This window comes from Gossypium hirsutum, chromosome D11 (genome assembly GCF_007990345.1).
Source record: "Gossypium hirsutum isolate 1008001.06 chromosome D11, Gossypium_hirsutum_v2.1, whole genome shotgun sequence".
In the NCBI taxonomy this organism is placed as follows: Eukaryota; Viridiplantae; Streptophyta; class Magnoliopsida; order Malvales; family Malvaceae; genus Gossypium; species Gossypium hirsutum.
This window is the reverse complement of record NC_053447.1, coordinates 39,755,008-39,769,176: the sequence shown is the minus strand read 5'-3', so window position 1 is coordinate 39,769,176 and position 14,169 is coordinate 39,755,008.

Below are 14,169 nucleotides of genomic sequence, written 5' to 3'. Positions count from 1 at the left end.
AATCTACATCCAATTGGGGACGTTATGAAATGCCCAAAAGAAGGGATAATGTACTCCCTACGATGTCCACCGGTGAGGGGACCTCATACGCTGCAAATGATGGTGGGTTAGAAGATGACTTCGATGTGGATCCACCTCGAGAGCACGGGCCCGATGGTGCAGAAGTTGGCTTATTTTCTGAACCGGAGCCTATTCTAACAGAACCTGAAGATGCTGAAAGGAGTTCGATGAAGAAGAAAATCCACGATTCAAAGCATACTCACCTCCAGCCTACATGCATAATGTCAATCTATCTACAGATGATGCATTGGAGTTTCCAGATCTACCACATCGGTTACGTGATCGTATAAGTTCGGGGCTAGATTTGGGTGAATTTGAAGTTGGTAATCAGTTTTCCAACAAGGATAGTTTTATTGGTGCTTTAAAACAACATAGCATCAAAAACGGTGTTAACTAACACGTCGTTAAATCAAAATCTGATAAGTTTGAGGCGAAACGTGCCGTGTAAGATGGCACATGTTCATGGAAAATCTACGCCTCGTTGAGGAAAAGGACAGGGTTGTGGGAGATAAAAAAGTACAAAGGTCCACATACATGTGCTGCAGGTACAGTATTGACGGTTTCTGAATAATACTATTATTATGTAATGTTGCATTATTTAATGTACTCCGTTTATAGATGTTTCACAAGATCATCCCAAGATGGATTCAGCTATGTTAGCTAGCTTGATACTGTCCACGGTGAAAGCAGATCCCAAGACTTTAGTGTCGGTGTTAATTGCCAATATTCGTAGCCAAATGGGGTACACGCCCTTTTACCGCAAGGCTTGGATAGCTAAGCAGAAGGCGTTGGAGAAGATGCATAGTGGGTGGGACACTTCATATAATGAAATATGAAAGTGGTGTCAAGTACTAGAGAGATACGTCCCAAGTGCCATCACAGACCTTGAAACGGAACATGCGTACTACAATGACCGATTGCTACGTGAATGCCAAGTATTCAAACGCCTATTTTAGACCTTTAAGCAATGCCGAGACGCATTTCCATACTGCAAGCCATTAGTACAAATTGACAGTACCTTTATGTTTGGTAGGTATACTCATCGGCTATTGCTTGCAGTGGCACAGGATTGTGGTAGGAGAATTCTTCCAATTACGTTTACAATAACATCGAGGGAGTCATCTGATGATTGGGATTTCTTCCTATCTAGGTTAAGGAGGCATGTGTGCCCCTAACCTGATATCTGTGTTATTTCAGATCGGGGTACAGGTATACTAGCTGCATTTGATCGATAGGGAAGCTTATGGCAGCACACACACCATCGATATTGCCTAAAACACGTTGCTTCAAACTACTACAGGCAATATCCATCTAAGAGCGAATGTCGACAAGTGACCAACATGGGTATTTAGTCTCTATCTTTGTTATTTCGTTTGTCAATTTGAATTAGTTGTAAATGAAGAAGTGGTATGTAATATTTGCTATGAACTTATATCAGCAGGGTATGAAATAAATAAAGACTGTTTTCATGAGATGTTGGCAATTTTACGTTCAATTAACGGAGAAGGGCGGACTACCTTTGTAACATACGTTTCGAACAGTGGGCACAAGCATACGACGACGGCCTGCGATATGGTCATATGACCTCAAACCTGGCTGAATGCATAAATTCTGTTCTAAAAGAAACGCGCCATCTACCGATAACATCGGTTGTGCGAGAGACATATTTTTGTTTGGAGGCGCTATTTGTAAAGCAAGTAGCGAGTTATGTAGGCCAGATGCAGGGGGGTCATGTATGGTGCAGTAAGGTAGCACAAGAAATTAACAAGGCCGAGGCGCGAGCGAACACCATGCACATAGTGTGTCACGATCGAGACAACTTATGGTTTCGTGTGACAGAGTTTGACAGACCGCACCAAGGTGTTGTTGGTGGACAATATCGTGTACACTTGCGAAATAGGACTTGTGACTGTGGGATGTTTGATGCACTTCGTTATTCATGCGCTCATGTTATTGCAGCTTGTTAGAATCTCCGTTTGGATCCGATGAGCTATGTGGACGAAGTGTATAAATTAGAAAACATGTACAACGTCTGGAGACACGTTTTCCCACCGGTTTCAGATGAACGTAAGTGGCCACCCGTATCTCTTGCTCCTTTTAAGCTGTTATCGGATAGAGAATTGTATCGCAAACCAAAGGGTCAACCTTGCTCGACTAGAATGCGTAACAATATGGATATCCGAGAAACAGCCAGACAACAGAAGTTGTGTTGATGGTGTAGGAATCCGGGTCATACAAGTCGATCATGCCCAAATCGCAATAGTTAAATGTCATTGTAAACAAATTATATTTTTTGTACCAATCAAAACATTTTGTAAAAATGCAAGAGTTTGTTAGTAAAATTATATTTTTTTGTACCAATCGAAACATTTTGTAAAAATGCTATAGTTTGTTAGTAAAATTATTAATTGTTAATTGTATTAATTGTTAGTAAATTTATCAAATTATATCATATTAGGGCTAGGTTTAGGGTTAGGGTTTTAAGTTAAAGGTTAGGGTTTTTAAGTTAAGGGTTTAAGGTTTTTAAGTTGTTTGTTAGGGTTTTTAAGTTAAGGGTTTAGGGTTTTTAAGTTAAAGTGTTAGGGTTAGGGTTAGGGTTTGTCAATTAATATCAAAATTTAATTATAAATTATAAATTTATAATTTTTTAATAAATTAGTTTAGGGTTTTTAAATTAAGGGTTAGGGTTTTTAAGTTAAAGGTTAGAGTTAGGGTTTTTTAGGGTTTGTCAACAAAATTATAAATTTAATTATAAATTATAAATTTATAAATTTTTAATAAATTATTTTAGGGTTTTTAAGTAATACCTCAAATAAATTTCTATTTTATTACATCAAATAATATCAAAATATTCAAAATGTTTGTACAAATATATTAAAATACAAATCAATCTCCGTGCCCGCTGGATTCAGTGCCACATGGCGGCCGTCGACGGTTACGCGCTGGATTCCTCCTTTGTCCAGCTTTCGGTAGTGGTTGTGATTGCTCCGGTGGAGATTTTGGTTCCTCCGGTTGTCGGTGTTGGGACGATGAGCCACATTGATAAAATAGTGAATGTGGAGGTGTTTGCATCACCAACGGCGACGGTGTTTGAAACTCATACGGTGATGGGGATTGGTAAAAAGAAGAGCTCTCCGACGGCCTCTCTTGCGATCCCTCGTGCAACGTTGGCCTATACATCGGCGGTCCACTCGGCATAACAGAAAATTGAGATGAACCGGGCCATTGACTCCAACCTTCCATGAGACTCGAAAAAGGAAACATATAAGGGTTAGGATACATTAAGGGGCTAGGATACGCACCTGACATCATCTGAAAAGGTCGTGCCATAGGTATCATCGATTGAATTGTTGGGTCGGGTGATTGTGTCGGTGCTGGGCCTGAAGAAGTTATGGGCGCTGATGATGGCCCGGGTAAATTTCTGGGCCTCGTTGATGGGCCTGCTTCGTCGTCCCTTCGTCTTGGATTTAAAGGCCCACGTCGTTCCCTTTGGACACACAATTGCCGCTGCCTCTCCTTTGCCGACAGTAAATACGGCTTGCCATAGATCCTAAACCATGGCATGTATTTCGGCACGTACACTAACTCCGGAACGATGATCGGTTCCATAGTAGGTATATACTCATATCGATCTTTTCACATTTCGATGTAATGAGACCAAAATCTTGGCCAATCCGTATGCAGTTGCTGTAGGTCGATTTTGTGGTGATCATCAAACACCTCAGGTGCCATGGGAATCGGTTGTCTACATCCAAATTGCCGTAACACTCTGTCTGACTAGTGCATCTCCACGGTCACATAGCTGATCAACGCGACTTTCGCGTGCCAAGCATTTGAATTTTGTAAGAACACATCCGGAATTACTGCCCTAATTGCCGAATCCTTGTATGGTGTCCATTGAAACTATATGAACATGATAGAAATATTAGTTATATACATAATACTAAATACTAAATACTAAATACCAATCGACTAGCTCATGATGGAAATATAAATTTTATTTTATACTTACATGTGCTTCCGACTGTTGGTCTAATAGAAGCCGTATATCTTCAAGAGAGGTAGGTAATCGGGCATAACTTGCCAGATGGTTCCACTTAATTAAAATTTTTTTAGCATACTATTATTTTTAAAAATCTACATAATAATTGTAAAAAATCTAGTATAAAATTTACCTCGTTATGAGTGGGAATGTATATGGTGGTCCACTCGAGGACGTAAAAATGGAAAGCGAAACCGTGCCCATGACTGCAGTAGTGACAGGCAACCTCCGATTTTCGCTTTACTCGGTCGCGTCGCCCCGTACATCTCCCGATATAATGTTGCCAAGACGGCAGACCCCCAACTCAATTCACCAGCTGCTCTAAAATCAACGAGTTTCAGCAGACATCTTAGATGTACGAGGTTCCGTGACAAGTCCGGCATCAGATAACCTCCAATTATCTGAAGAATGTATGCCCGAGCATATCAAATTATTTCTACTTCAGTTGAATCATCATTCGAATCCAGGAATGTGTTTCGTAGCCAGTCCATCTCGATCCAACCTCCGTTAATTTTCTCCGGAATAGCACCCAAAAGCTCATAGCACACCGCCCCCAATCGCCAGATTGAATAGACCCGGTGATTGGGTACCCGTCCACCGGCAATCCCAATTGCAGATTTACATCTTCCAAAGTGATAGTGCACTCTTCACATGGAAGATGGAATGTGTGCGTCTCGGGTCTCCACCTCTCGATCAATGTACTGATAAGTTTCGGGTTCAACTTGCATCCTCGGCCTACTGTCGTCACGTGCTAAAAACCCGCTTCCCGCAGGTAATTCTCTACCAACGGTGATGGGGGACCATGCATATTTTGGATATAGCATTCCAATATCCGATCTACAGATTTTTATAATAAATAATAAATTAATAATTATCTAAAAATGCATAAATAAAAAAATCTTAAATAATATTTAAAAAATAAATTTAACACTTACCATTTTCATTTGTTCGACGGATATGTACTGGTTATCAAGACGAATCAATTCTCCGGCCATTGCTAAATTCGTACAAATTTTTACGATTTAAAAAAATTAAATTTTTTTAAATAATTAAAAATAGGGGTTTAAGAGAAATTTAAGAGGAAATTGAGAGCAAAATAAAATTAAATATGGGTTTGAGAGAAATTTGGAAGGAAATTGAGAGCAAATTGAGAGCAAATTGAGAAAATAATTGAGAGATGATTAGTTTGTGAAAAAAATGAAAGGGTGGGGGTTTTATAGGGTTTTTTTTTACCGTTGGGGGGGGCAACGGTCAAAAAATGACCATTGCACTGTTCACGCGCGGGGAAAACGCGTCCCCAGGGGCGCGCTACGTGGAAACAAAATGCGGCCCCGAGGGCGCGCTTTGTGTCCACGCAAGCAAAGCGCGCCCCCAGGGACGCGTTTTGCTGACACGTCCCCTGACATCGCGCTGACGGGGACGCGTTTTCAGAGAAAATGACCCATTCTGGAAAATAATAAAATACTGGGCCCATTTCGATAAATTTAAAAAAAAGGGCCTTTAATGGTATCTTGCTCTTTATTTTGTATAGTAAATTATAAAAGCTTTAAGATGGTGTTATAAATAAATGTTTTAAAACTACCTACGTTTTAAATAATAAAAAAACAAAAGTTTAGATTCAAAATGAATTCTGTTTATGAAAAAATGCTAAATTTATATATTATTTTCACTTTTCAAAAAATAAAAATTTATGTCACTAAATTAAAAAATTCAACATAAAATGCGGTGTGATGATTGCTAACAAAAGGTTTGATCTTTATTTACAGGAAGAATAGAGCATATTTTATAACTAGTTATTTTTTTTTAAAAAAACACTCATAATAAAAAAAATTAATCACTATTTCTATTTATGAAAATAGAACACATTTCATAATCATAAAAAAGAAATGCATTTCAAAATCAATTATTTATCTCTCTAAAAAAATCCTCATAACAAAAAGATGAATCATCGTCGTCGATAATAGATGCTTAGTTTCAATAAAAATAAAACTAGTAAATTTGATTTAACCTAAAATTCAATCTTTTATGATTGTACCGTGAATATGCGTTATCTGTAAGAAAACTTCACACTAATCTATTTAAGCTTGGGGAAAAACCAACCTTTTTTGAATGGGAGTGGTTTGTGGTGGTGTTACAACTTAATTGATAGGTATAAGCCCTTTGCTTAATGACTTTAATCTATAATTGTAATAATAATTGGAAATTATTGCATGATCCAAAGTAAAAGAAAAAGAAAAAAGTGGAAGTTTTAATTATATAAAAAATAAAATAATAAAGAATAGGGGGCATGTGGTATGGTGTTAGAAACATGGCATCTGGGAATGCATGTGAAGGATGGGGTCCCCAGGAGGCAATTGACCTCGTTTTTGCCCTTAATTCAAGTTTGGGTCCACACTCCACTGTGATTTCTTATTATTTTTATTTTTATTTGGTAAAATTTGACCCCAAAATAAATGCTTCTAATTTTATAAAACAAAATAAGGTACACAGCTGGCAACAGTGATTGCTTGGATGGAAAGTGGAAAAGTTGAATTTTAAACCACATACTCTAATCTCTCTTCTTTCCTTCTCTATAAGAAAAGAAAAAATGCATAATTTTCTTGCTTATCTTTACATGTAATCTATAAATATTTTCTATTTTTTAGATTTAATAATTGGGGGAAAAAAAAGATAACGGAGTCAATGGAGAAGAAGCAAATGGATGGAAACAAAGAAATTTGGGAATGGAAACAAGACAAAAATGAAGAGATGGCTGCAAATCAAAAGGTAGAGGCTGGGTAGCTCATAGCTATTCTCCTAACAGATTTGATTTGTCTTTTCATTTTGATTTTCAACACAAAACAAGCTCTCTGAATTTTAGGAATACTTTTTTATTTTCAAAAGAAAAAACAACATTACAGAGAAAGAATAAGAAGGATATCCAATAACTCATCGAATTTGTCTTGACATTTGGTATATATTAATATAATTTATCGATATTTTTTAAATATTATATAATCTCAAATATATATACCAATTATATTCATATAAATATATTTATATGATACATTGATTTTAAAATTATTAATTATTTTCAACCAACTTAAATATTATATTATATTTTTAAATACAATTATAAAAATTAAAATAATTAAGATAAAAAATATTAAAAATTAATTTAAAATTTTAAAATCTTATATCACCCATATGCGTCAATACACACTAGTATAGATCGAAATGCATTGCTACAAGCTGTACTAACTAAAATTTTAATTGAAATAAAAACTAGAATTTATTGTTTTAGTATACTACCAAAATGAGACATTTCCATCGGTACGAAATTGACTTCATTGTGAACAAGGCTTTAGCATCTAGCATCGAAAGCCAAAACCCCTAGTAAAGAAAGTAACAAAATGTTAACAGAAATAAAACCACATAAATAACTTGAAAAAAGAAGGTCCAACCTAGACAAAGCAAGCTTCAATTACAAGCCTAGCAAACCGAACTTGTGCATTGGATCAAGCCGAGGGATTAGATGTTGAAAAAAATTCGGCTCAAAAACGATTTTCTTGTGAAGTAAAAAATAAAAATTTTGAAAACTAAGCTGATTTGTGATATTTATAACAATAAACCCTTTACCAAATTGTAAATATGTTTTCAGCTAGATGAGTCCTTGTCATTCCTGGCTTTCAACCAAATGACCTTATCTGCTGTTTTTGTACCACAAATTGCTTTGAGTGTGGGCTCAAACGATTCGAATCAAGCACAAAACCAGAAATGATTTTTTGTTATTTTTAGTGTGAAAGCAAAATCTCTTCTCAATAGAAATTGATAGAATTGTTATTCAAGAAAATAAATTTAATAATTAGAGAATAAACTCTCACTAGAAGTCTATTTCAATAGAAAAACGTATTCCTAGTCTGACTAAGAGTAGGTGAGGCGACAACCCTAGTTTGTTTAACTAGGGTTTGTCATCCCTCTCTTAAACATGAGGGACTTTTAGGCCTCACACATATCAAGTCCAATTACAAGTATTTCTTAGACTTTTAACCCAGTACTTTATAATTTGATCCAACCTGATATATTTTTTTATATTTTACAAAATAAATATCTTAAATAAATTAAATTCACAATTAAATAATTTTCACCATCCAATTATAATTTCGTTAAGATCATGATGACTTTACCGTAAAAGAATTTATGAGAAAATATATTTAATATTTTTACATTCAACGGAATTACTATGATCAAATAATTTACTTTTATTTTTGAACTTCATTTAATTCAAAAACTATAAATTCATATCCACGCCATTTTCATTTTAGAGAAAACCACATTTATTTCCAAATGTTTCTCATTTCTCCATTCTTACCATTTATATCCATTTATGTTCATTTGATTCAGCATGCAATTCATTTCTGATTTCAACAAGCTAGCAAAGGGACTGATTGGACATATGCGATTAGGGCTCAAATGATTTATAATTAAGTTCCAACTTTTTGCTTATTAATTATAAACTCATTTAGTCACGAAGTCATTCCACTATAGTATCGTGACTGAGCTTTCCCTAACGACATACCATTATGAAAGCAACTTGATTAGTGCTCCTCTAATGACCTTGTCATAAGTGTGTTACCCTCATAGGATATCCTTAATCTCTTTGGGATAAATCTGTTCTCCCATAATGATCCTATTTTATCTCATTGTAACCATAACATTTTCCTTCATGAAAAGTCAATTACTATTAAATAGTAATCAAACCATTCATCACAAAGACGAACGACTTGTGGTCACATTTACTTTTTATCAACTATGTAATGCCAATGAGAGGATATCATTTACCCATGTCTCAAGCTATGAATTCCATTGTTGTAATGACATTACATATTGCAGAAGTTGTATACCCAACGCACCAGCTTTTGGTTCATTATCTATTTGAACATAGGCTTTTACTTACATCAAAGTATACGAGTCACGCATATATAATCTGTCATCCACTCAAGATTTAAGTATGCCACACCATGAACGTCACAAGTGAATAAATCCATAAATGTACCCAGGATCTATTCTTCTTGGGTCTAGTCTAGTGTACTGTCAATCCAGTCAGTCACATCTATGTCTCTATCTTCTGGAAGTTATCTGCTCTGATGCCCAAGACAAGGCATCTCCTCAATTGGACTTGATAGATGGAACATTAGTCTTTCAATCGGTTTGCTCATTTCCATTTAGACTAAAGACATGTTTAGGTTCGTCTACTAATATAAGTTTTCTTTCCATATTACGATCCAACCACGTAATATCACTTATTAGTTTAAGCATTAGGCCACCAGTAAGCCAATATTTACTTTTATTTTTCTTTTGATGCAAAGACCACATGAGGACAATTATACAAAGTATGTTAATGTAATCCATGAATTATTTTATTAACTAATATATTCGAAAAAATTACAAGTTTACAAACAAATATACTACATTAAAGGCATCAGATCTAATAGTCTCCCACTTGCCCTAGTGAAGTAGATGAGTCATATTCTGCATTCACATGCTCTCCATGTGTTTCTCAAAACTCCTAGCTAGTAGAGTCTTGGTAAACAAGTCCACAAGGTTGTCCTTGGATGCGACCTTTACTATATCTATAATTCCGTCTACAACTATCTCCTTTTATGTTATGATACTTCTGATCAATATGTTTTGTCCTCTTGTGGTTTCTTGTCTCCTTGGTATTAGCTATCGCCACATTATTACCACAATATAGTGTGATATCTTTTTCCATACCAAGAATGACTTCAAGATCTGTAAGGAACTTTCGAAGCCATGTTGCTTCTTTGGTAGCCTCAGAAACAGCCACATATTCGACCTCCATAGTGGAGTTAATAGTACAACTCTACTTTACACTTCTCCACATAATGGACCCACCGCATAGGACAAAAACACATCCTAATAATGGTTTCCTTAAATTGCAACACGTTTGAAAATCAGAATTAGTATATCCAATAGGAGTAAGATCTCATCTGGAATACATATGCATATAATCTCTCGTTCTTCGTAAATACTTGAGTATATGTTTAACTGCTTGCCAGTGTTTTGATCTTGGATTTGTATGATATCGACTCACCAACCCCACTGCGAAACAAACATCTAGACATGTGCACAACATAACATACATGAATTTCCTACTGTCAGAGCATTAGGAACCTTTCTCATGTTCTTTCTTTCTTTCGCTGCCTTAGGACAATCCTTCAAATAGAGATGAAATCCCGATACAGAAGGTTGTTTTCCCTTCTTCAAACCGGTCATTGCATAACGTTCCAATATATTGTATATGTATGAAGCATGCGATAGTGTTATCACTTTGTTCTTTCAATATCTTAAGATTTGAAAACCAATAACAAAATTAGCTTCTCCCAAGTCATTCATGCTAAACTATTGAGTTAACTACAGTTTAACCGATGACAATGTCTCTACATCATTCTCAATGAGTAGGATGTCATTGACATATAGAATGAGAAAGACCACCTTTGACGTGACCTCGGGCACGTTATGTGATTTGGGTAGAAGAACTAGAGATTTGCCAAAACGTGAGGGGGACCCAAAGTTAAAATGAAGGAGTTGTTCATGGGCCTAATTCAACATTTATGGGCTGAACCCAATCCATTTACTAACTATTTGGCTTTGGTTAAGGATTCGAGTCCATGCAACTTATTGCACGGGATGAATTAAATCTAAAAAGATTAGTTACTTTCTCACAGCTTGTTTTCCTTTTATTTAATTTTACTTCAACTCATGATTGCTAAACTTTAATTCTGGTGGTTTTTAGTTAAATTAGTTATTAGTCTATTTAGTTACTTTAATTTCATTTTAAATATGTTTTTAATTTAGCTATTAAATTTGTCCAATTTTATTACAGCTTTATTATCATATTTAAAGTGTCCTAAAGTTTGTTTATTGTCTCCTAAAGGAACACCAATGGCAGACCAGCTTGGGGAAAAATGTGACCATTCAAGTGATGATCCAAAGGCCATTCAGCTACTTGAAAATGCATGGAATTTTTGGTCACTTAAATGCTGATTCATGAAGACATTTTGATGGTCAAAATTGAAGATGATTTGTTCATGAACTAGCAACTCAAAGGCTAATTCTCCTCCCTTTTCCATGCATGAATATTCAACCGATTAAAGAGTGCATGAAGGGGCCATTCATTTTGGATGCATGTGCATGAATTTTCTAGCAAATTAATTGCTTAAAGATGAACAAACATTACTTAAGGGCTAAGGATGCATAGATGAAACCAAGGGGGAATGAATGATGAATTTTAAGCATTAAATGTAATTTGAAAAGTACTTTGTACCTAGGAGATACATGTACGGCTAGATTTGAGGGGGCATTTTGAAAGCCTATAAATATTCGACCTAGGACACTTTGTAAGGTTGATAAACCATCTTTGAAGTTAAAATCGAGTATATACTCTTTGTTCTTTTCAAAACTAAAATCGAACTTATCAAGAACTTACATTCTTGTAGTGTTCAACAATTGATCTTATCACTTCCCTTCTCTACCCATTCCAAAGTGTGGCGGTCACCCTATATTGTTTGTTCCTATCTCATTATAGATAGTAGGTCACGATCTTTCTATCAAAACCAATTTGTTAAGACTTAACTTTGCTTTGTAGAAATCAGGTCACACTATTATATAGTGTTGGTTCATTTCTGGATCAAGTTTCATTTTATCAATTTTATCCATTCCGTTCTTATATTCCATTAACCTAAGTACATTCCAAAGTTCTAAGCTTACTTCCCATTTTTTTGAGAAAGTATCTATTTAGACGATCAGGCAATCAAATCGTTAATCAAGTTCTAAACTTGTAACCAGGTTCACACCAACCTTTCCATCCCCTACGTTTATAAATAAAAGGGTCACCGACGTTTTGCTCAATCCAAAAGTCATGGATAAGTTTGCGATTTTTAAATATTTCAATACTATTATTAAAAGTCACGATCAAGCCATCTTTATATAAACATGCAATAGAAATTGACCGGATCCGAATGTTGTACTTAGACTCTTCTATCCACCTATGTAATAGAGGAGTGTATCGACGTGTGATTACATGCAAGTGTACACGGTCGTACAAGTAATAAGTAGTAAGTAAAAAAGTTATCGTACTGTGTGGTAATTATTTACAAGTTAATTTTTAATCAATTTGGTTAAATAAGATAAAGACAAATATTTTGATGGAATGTTTCGATTTATATTAAAGGATGAAATCAATGTTCAAATACCCACAAAACAAAACAATATACATTGCAGAAAATGACCACAACAGGAAATAAACACAAGGCATAATATAATCAATATGAATAAACTAAAATAAAATATTTTACTTAACAAGAATTCATTAGTAGTCATAAAAAGAATATTACAAGAGATTCGTAACAATATGAAAATTCATTAAACCCATTTTAATTAAAACATAGGCTTCTCCCAAATTCCTATTATGTTCCTAAGTTAATTAGCATATCCCTATGTAAAAAAACTAACTTAGAAATCACCCTCCCAGGCATTTACACAGTTTATGCATACAACAATTATCTTCCAAAATCAACATGATATACACCATTTAGGTTTTATGTCTATTAACTATTACCTCCTCCTAGATTAAACAGTTAATTCAGTAACTTACAAATGTTGGCCATACATTCACAAGTATAAACATGATTTAAACCTAAATGAATGGAATAATCATTTGCACAGAATATTTAAGAAACAAACATCTAATGAACTCAAATCAAGATTCATATCCATTTTGAATAAACAAAATTAAGTCATATCATATTAAACTAAAAATATAAAGATGAGACGCAATCTTGTCTCCCAACATAGAAAATAATAATTTAATAGAAAAGAGAAGGGTAAGAAAGAGTGGCCGAAGGGGGCTATCCACGGCCATTTCGCAATGCGAAGAGTAAATAGTTGAATGCATGGGGCTATCTGCGGTTGCTCATTGCGGCTTTCCATGGTGGCTTTCCTACTCATATTTAGGTTAAAAATCACCTTAACATCTTCAAGTTAATCTATTAAATACTCTCATTTCGGTAAGTGATTGCCTTATTTTGTTGAACTAAGAGTGCGTTTGGTTCGCTGTATTGGATTAGAGGTGTATTGGATTAGAGGTGTAATAGCAGATCAACTGTTTGGTTGAATGTAATGGAATAGAGGCGTAATAGTAATCTTGTGTTTGGTTGAATGGAATAGAGGTGTAATAGCATAATGGAAAAAACTAAAATGACTAGAATACCCTTAGCATAAATTTGTTTTGGTAAATGATTATTGTTATTGTTATTTAAATTTTAATAAGATTATTAATATCAATAATAAATAATTTAATCATATTTAAACATAATTATTATTAAATATATTATAATTAAAATATATAATTTAATAAAATTCTTAATAATCAATATTCTTATATGAATTTACTCAAATCATAATATATGATACTATAAAATATAAATTAACATAATTATTATTAAATATATTATAATTAAAATATATAATTTAATAAAATTCTTAATAATCAATATTCTTATATGAATTTACTCAAATCATAATTTAATAAAATTCTTAATAATTAATATTTTTATATGAATTTACTCAAATCATAATATATGATACTATAAAAGATAATTTGAAATAATTAATATTAAAATTAACATGTAACTGTTTGTTACTCATTCTTTGTTTCTTATTCTTTTTGTTTTGATCATGTATCAATCATTTAAACCAAATGCTTGGTTGTATTGGACAGTGTTTTATTACTTTATAAATGCATGATTTTATATACACAAATACATATGTATAGGAAAATTATCTGAATGAATGGTTAATATTTATTATCAGCAAAACTTAATATATACACACATAAATTAAGGTAAGATAATTAACTCGATATCTAGCTTGAGCAGCTCGAGTTTGTCTAAACAATACATCAAAACTTTTTATTTGAAGCTTATAAACTTAAAAGCTTAAGTGTCTTATTTTTCATTATGCTATAAAGGGAATATAAATAAATACCAGAATTTTGATAAGAAAAA